Here is an 8011-nt window from a genome sequence, read left to right as displayed (position 1 = left end):
GCTTACTTTGGACACATCGTCAGGAAAGTCCAGCTGCTGGAAGAGGACTTCCTATTTGGTCAGGGAGAACTCTCATTGAGATGGAGTGACACAATAGCCACTCAGTGAACTCCAACATACCAACCATCATGAAGATGCCATAGGACCGGGCAACATTTGGTTCTGTCATACATGTCATCATGAAATGAAACAAAGTTGTGCTGCTCGTATCAGTGTGGCACTGTTGTTTGCTCTTGGGTCTTCCTCATGCCTACCCCACGTGTTTTGAAAACTATGGATTTCTACTCTACACACGTGGGGTAGGCATGAGGAAGACCCGAGAGCAAACAATGACTAATGATGTTGGGCATCTCTTCATGTGCTCGTTGGCCATTTAAAAATAACCTTTTGATGAAATGTCTGTTCAATTCTTTTGCCTATTTTTGATTAAGTTATCTTTTTGTTAAGTTGTAGAAGTTTTGAAAAAAATAGGTGTGTTGGATATTAGACCCTTATCAGAGATACGGTTTTCAGGGAGCGGCTATGTGTTTTCGGTAGTGGACTTTTAAAAGAAGTTGATGGAAGTTATTGACTTCTAAGAAAATGCACACGTATACCATTACAGATCAAATCAACACTTTTTAGTGTGCATTGAGTGAAGGGTTACAGAGCAGAGCATCAGTTTGACACCAGCAGATCCGACACTTCCTTCATTTCACAGACTTCGGTGCTTCAATTGTAGCCCCACTTACCCCACTGCCTTCCTGGGTTTCTTGTTTATAGTTTCTTTTCCAACCCTTTTGGGCTTTGCAATGGGTAAGTGCTGCCCTTTTCATCTTGAATGGTTAACCATTCTCTGGCGTGCCTACTTCATTAGTGGTGGTGTCCCCCTGGACACGTACTTACTGCTTACTGAAAATGGAGCTACAGGGTGAGTTCAGTTCCATGGAGGGACATAGTCTCAGCGCTCCACTGGTCTCTACCAGACAACTAAACCTGGTCTTCTTTATTCTGACTTTTGTCCACATTGTCTCCCATTCTGTCCACGAACAATCTTCTAATGTGATCCCTTTCAGAGCAGTTGATAGAGGTGGCCAGGCACCAGGCTGATTTCAGGGCCATAGAGACGGATGTTAACATGGTCCATTCTTTCCAAGTGACAGCCAAAATCTTTTATAAAATTCTTAGGGGTTGGCTTCTCAGATGCAAGTAACTAAGTCCTGACCCTAGCGTACCTCCTATTCAAACCTTCTTAAATACAACGCTCCTAGCAGATTACTTTCTTTCAAGTTTAGTTTTGGCAGCACCTCCCTTCTTGTTCAAGCTTCTGCAATAGCTACCCTTCAGTCAAACAGTGTTTCTCTATGTGTGGTTTTTGACCTCCCACAGAAATTGGCTGATGTTGATAAAAGCACAGCTTCCTGGGGCCCACATCAGAACTACTGAACCGGAAGCTCTGGCTGTGAGGGCAGGACCATTGCCTGGAACTTTCTAGCCCAGACATTGTGACTTCAAGGCTCTACCTCACCCCAGGTCAAATGAGTTAAATCTACCCATATGCCAAATAGACATATATTGTCTGTAATACTTTTTTATAAAGATTTAAAAATAAATGTTACAATTCTAAGTTTTGATAGAATCCTAAGTTTTGTTAAAAAATACTAGTGTTCTCGAGCAGGGATGTAATCTTAGAACTGGTGACCATGTTCGTAGGGGAAAAACAGCAATGAAGCTGTGAGCTAAGTCCGACCACATTCAATAGACTCCTGTCCACCCAGGTGGAGACCTGGCTGGCCAGCAGTATGGCGAGACCTGGAGACTCTTGGACCCAAAGACAGGGACATGGCCACAGAGGACTAGAGCAGAGAGTGAAGCGTCCAGCTGATATGAAGTGAGGAGAGATGCACAAGAACACCCAAACTTACAGATAGTGCCCATTTGACTTGGCTTCAATGGCTGGATGAGCAGAACTCGACTAGAGGAAGAAAGAAGAGGAAAAAAGTGCAATCCACTACAATTTGATGAACTTGACCAATACTTATGGATGTAGTAGCTCAAAAGAGGGAATGAATCTTTACAACAAGGATCATTCCCACCCCCTTGGTACACAGGGTTGACAGGGATGGACAACTTAAGACACTGGCTACCCCAAATGATGGGTCTACAAAGGCATGAAGTGACTGGCTTACAAGCTTTCAAGAGGGAGCCTAGTTTCAGAGGGTGTGGGGGTAGGTAGAATCTCCACTGAGTGGTTTCCAACCTGTCTGGATGGGACTGGTGAAAGGAGATGGGGATAAGACTCTTGTGGTTCAATAGCAAATAATTGCTATCTGGACTGACTGTGAATGTTTCAAATGTAAAGATAGACATTTTCTAACAAAAGGAGGGGAGTGGTTGATCTTGCAGTCCAGGAGCGGAGGACCCTGGGACCATCAAGGGAGAAGAGCAGACTGTGGGACCCTATCCAGAGAAACAGCAACACCAGAGATGGAGGCAGAGATGATGACATGGAGAGATGGAGTGGCTGGGGATTCTGGACTCAGGGAGAGAGAGGGGCTGTGTGCTGGCAGCTGGGGGTGGGGAGTGGGGCTGGCTTACAGGTTCTATCCTTTGGTTGTTTGAATGGGTATATATTCCTGAGTGCTTTAGAATACATTAAAAAAAAGCAAAAACAAAAACCAAAAAACAAACAGGGAATGGAAGCAAATGCTGTTGAATGATGATGCATGGAGGGGATTGTAAACATTGCAAAGAAAACAAAATATGATAGGATGAATGTAAAGCTGATGTTCTCGCATAAAATCTATCACTCAATTAACAATTAAAACGAAAAAAAGATACTAGTGTTTTTTCTCTAGAACTTTAATTATGCTGATTTAAGGAGTCTTCATAATGTAGTGAGTTTTTGTGTTTTTTTTTCCCTTAAATGTTTTTTTGTGAATTATGTGATAGTTTACATGGGAGAACATTAGTTTTACATTCATTCTATCGTATATCGTCTCATTGCCATGGTTACAATGTAATGAGTTTTATACTGGGTTGCTAAATGCAAGGTAAGCACTTCAAATCTACCAGCCGCAGGAAAAAGAGGAGGCTTTCTGCTCCCATAAAGATTTACAGCCTCAGAAACCCTATACCGGGTGACTTGATGGCACACAACCCCCACCACCATTTAGAGTTTACATATTTCCTTGGTATTGTAATTATCTTATCAACAATGATACATTTGTGACATTAAACATTTATTCTCTGAATTTACATTTTGGGGGGAGAAAATTTTGGCGGTGATAAATTCCTTTTCAGTTCTTAGGTATTTTTTCAGGCATGAAAATCAGGAGGGACCTGGGCAAAAGTCCAATGGGGCCAAATGGTATGTAAAGCCTAGGATTCAACATTTTAATCAGATCCTAAGGAGCAGTGTGTTTTATGAATATTTGAATTAGGAGGATTTATGAGTGTAAGGGAAAAAAATACTAGTCTCACATGATGTGTTAATTTAGAAATAATGCATGGCTCCTGCAGAGTTCAACTTTCTCAAGGAGCTCTTTGTTTAAGAGAAGGTGAGCTGAGTGACTAGCACACTGTCTTTATCCCACTGCCTCCCACTAGAGGGCGCCATCTAGGCTGGTGAACAAGGAGGCCAATTCTCTTAGAGCTACTTAGCTGCATGTTCCGTTTACCTATTTATTGAGTTTACAGCAATTTGAATAGGTTTTAAATAGTTTTTATAAATTTTAACACAATTTTAGTTTCCCAAGATTCCCATTTGTTTCCATGACATCATTTTAAGAAATGTCCATTTTGTTTCTGCTTTCATGGGCTGCTTTCATAGGGTGTGGGGTCCGGGCTGGAGGGTTGCTGATCCTTTATGTGGGACAGGGGCTGAGGGGATGGGTACATAAAGAGGGAAGAAGGAGGGATTGAGAAACTGGACATCAGAGAGTTGAATAATGAGCAAAGACCTGGGAGACACTTACTATGATCAATGAATTCTGCATTCACTAGGGTGTTTTCTGCATTTAACATCTACAATTCAAGAGGTAACATACGATCAAGAACTGATCATACTGAATACTGCAGGAAGGGGTTCAAGCTACGCTGAAGGCACTAGAGAAAAACAAGGCTCTAAGAATAGAGAGAAAACCCACTGAGATAGTCCAGAAAATATCTTAACTTATTTCTTCTAGTGCTGGAAGAGCTCTATATCAAGAAATTTGGAAAGGAGCTGGCTGGACAACTGACTAGGACTGTGCCCATTGCAAAGAAGGATGATCCGACAGAACGAGAAACTACGAAAATTAGAATTAACATAACACACAAGCAAATGTTTGCTGAAGATAACTGACAAATGGTTGCAGCAGTACACTGACAAGGAACTTTCAGAAATTCAGGCTGGACTCAGAAGAGGACATGGAAGGAGGGATATCCTTGCTGATGTCAGATGAACCTTGGCTGAAAGCAGAGAATATCAGAAAATATTTATCTGTGTTTTATTAACTATACAAAGTCATTTCAATTGAGGATCCTAACAAATTAAGGATAACATTTTGAAACAGGAATTCCGGAACATTTAACTGTTCTCATGTAAAACCTATACATGCTCATACAAAACTCAGTGGCAATCATAAACCCTTTGTGGTTTAAAATCACAACAAGTGTGCATCAGGGTTCTATACTCTCACCTCACTTACTCAATCTGTATGATGCTGAGCAAATAATCCAAGATGCTGGATTATATGAAGAGGAACATGGCATCAGGATTTAGAGGAAGGCTCATTAAAACCTGAAATCTGCAGATGACACAACTTTGCTTGCTGAGAGCCAAGATGACTTTAAGCACTTACTGAGGAAGATCAAACTTTGCATACTTCAGGTAAGAGGGCATTCAAACTATGACTGGGGAAGAACTGCTTCCTCAAAGTCGATTCGACCTTAATGATGTAGATGGAGCAAAGCTTTGGGATCTTCATTTGCCAATGGGGCCGGATTCCAAATGAGAACAGCTGTAAACCTCCATTAATAATCAAAACGTAGAATGTGCGTAGTATGAATCTAGGAAAACTGGAAGCCATCATAACAAGTATAAAGATAGATATTCTAGGCATTAGTGAGGTGAAATGGACTGGTATTGGCCATTTTGAGTCAGACAATCGTATGGTATACTTTGCCAGGAATGACAAATTCAGGAGAAATAGTATTGTGTTCATTGTCAAACGGAACATTTTAAGGTCTTTCTTGAAGTACAATGCTGTCTGTCATAGTATAAAATTGATACACGTATAAAGACCAGTCAATACAACTATTATTCAAATTTAGGCACCAACCACCAAAGGCAATGATGAAAAAATTGAAGCATTCTACCAACTTCTTCAGTCTGAAACTGATAATTGATTAAACATGAAATCAAGATGCATTGATAATTACTGGTGACTGGAATTTGAAAGTTGGAAACAAAGAGGAAGGACCAGTAATTGGAGAATATGCTCATGCCAGAGATGATCCTGTGCAAGTTTTGCAAGACCAATGACTTTCATTGCAAATACCCTCTTTCAGCAACATAAACAGGGACTATACACATGGACCTCACCAGATGGAATACACAGGCATCAAATAGGCTACATGTGTGGAAAGGGATGAATATGCTTAACATCATCAGCCAGAACAAGGCCAGAGCAGACTGTGGAACACCATCAATTGCTCATACGCAAGTTCAGGTTGAAGCTGAAGAAAATGAAAACAAGTTCACAAGTGCCAAAATATTACTTTGGTCATATGTTGTTGTTATGTGCCATGGAGTCAGTTCTGATCCATAGTGACCCTATATAGGGTTTCCAAGGAGCATCTGGTGATCTTGAACCACCAACCTTGTGGTACAGACTTTGCAGCCCAGCACATTAAGCCACAGCACCACACCAGGACTCAGAGACCATCTCTAGGACAGATTTCATGCACTGAACACGACTGGCTGAAAACCAGACAAGTTGTAGGATGATATCAAGAAGAAAGCAAAGGTCATTAAAAAGAAAGAAAGAAAAGACCAAAGTCGATGTCTGAAGAGACTCCGACACTTGCTCTTGAACGTAGTAGGGTAGCAGGAGTGAATTTCTGAAAGAAATTATGAAATAGAAGACCTGAATAGAAAATTTCAAAGGGCAACTTGAGAAGACAAAGTCTTATAATGAAATGTGTAAAGATCTGGAGTTATAGAACCAAAAGTGATGAACATTTCTCAAAAGCTGAGAGAAATGAAGAAAAATTCAAGGCTTCGACTTGAAATAGGAATGATTATGGGTCAAATATTGAATGCTGCAGGAATCATCAAAAGAAGATTGAAGACATATAGTTACTGTACCAAAAAGAATTGGTTGACCTTTAACCATTTCAGAAGGTAGCCTGATCCAGAACCTATGATACCGAAAGAGAGCCAAGCTGCACTCAAGGCATTAGCAAAATATAAGCCAGAGAAAATTCAAACGTCACTGAAATGTTTCAACAAACTGATGCAGCATTGGAAGCACTCACTAATCTATGCCAAAGAATTCAGAAAATGGCTTCCTGGCCAATCGACTAGAAGAGATCCATATTTGTGCCCATTCCAAAGAAAGGTGACTGTACAGAATACAGAATTTATCAACCAATATCATTAATATCACACATAAGTCAAATTTTTCTGAATATAATTAATTGAAAAATGGTTGCAGCAGTTCATTGCCAGAAATTCAAGCAGAATTCAGAAGAGGACATGAAATGGGGGATATATATCACTGTTGTCAGATGGATCTTGGTTGAAAGCAGAGAATATCAGAAAAATGTTTACTTGTTTTTTATTGATTATGCCAAGGCCTTCAACTGTGTGGATCCTAACAAACTTTGTATGTATAATATTGCAAAGAATGGGACTTCCAGAACATTTCATGGTGACCAAGAGGCAGTCTTTTCGAACAGAACAAGGGGATTCTGCGTGGTTTAAAATCAGGCAAGAGGAGTGCCAGCATTGGATCCTTTCACCATACTTAACCCATATGTTGTACAAATAATCCATGAAACTGGGTAATATGAAGAAGAGCAGGACATCAGGATTGAAGGAAGGCTCATTAATAACCTGTGATAATACAACCTTCTTTGCTAAAAGCAAAAAGGACATGAAGCACTTGAGCAATGTCATGTAAGAGAAAAACTGAAGTTGTTAAGGATTTCATTTGACTTGTATCCACTATCAATGCTTGTGGAAGCAGTAGTTGAGAAATAAACAACTATTGCACTGGGCAAATCTGCTACAAAAGACCTATTTAAATTGTTAAAGAGCAAAGATGTGGAGACTTCCAGGGCAAGATGGCGGACTAGGCAGACTGGCTGAACAGGCCCTCTGCAACAAAGACCAGGTGAAAAAGACACAGATGATGATTGATGTTGATTCTGGAACCCTGAGCTTCAGAGGAAAGGAAAGAGAGAAGTGGATTGAATGCTGATGGGGAGAGGAAGTCGAACAGGAGCAGTGAGAGAGGAGAGAGAAGGGTGGGCTGTCCGCTAGCCTGGTGTGGCACGGACATCTTGAGTCGGCTGTAGATCAATACAGTGGCTTGGAAGTGCAGGATGTATGGAGGTTGGTGGAGAGGGTTGTATGGTCCTCCCTTGCTTCCCATAGCGTTCTGGTGACCAGAGGCATGGGCAGCCTCCACTTCTACCCACCCAGCTGTCGGTGGTACCCCCTGCTGCACAGCCTCTAGTCTGCCTGGGCCAGGCACAGGGAGCACCACCTCCACATCTAGAAGACAGTGAAATTTGCCTCAGTAGATCTTTCATTGCTGCTCTGTTTTTGTACCCATACAGCCCAGTCACATCCATGCCTTCTACAGGTCCACCCACTGGGCAAGTGCCACTATCCATTCCTGTACCACCTGATCAACAACAGCTAGCAGCCAAATCAGATAAATCCACCCTGAACTGCACTGCACTGCACAGTGAACAGAGCACTGCATATATATACACTTCTAGTTTCTATCACACCCACTGCCTACAAATGCACTAGCAT

Source organism: Chrysochloris asiatica, unplaced genomic scaffold (assembly GCF_000296735.1).
Source record: "Chrysochloris asiatica unplaced genomic scaffold, ChrAsi1.0 scaffold00007, whole genome shotgun sequence".
Lineage (NCBI taxonomy): Eukaryota > Metazoa > Chordata > Mammalia > Afrosoricida > Chrysochloridae > Chrysochloris > Chrysochloris asiatica.
Note: the sequence above shows the minus strand (reverse complement) of the source record.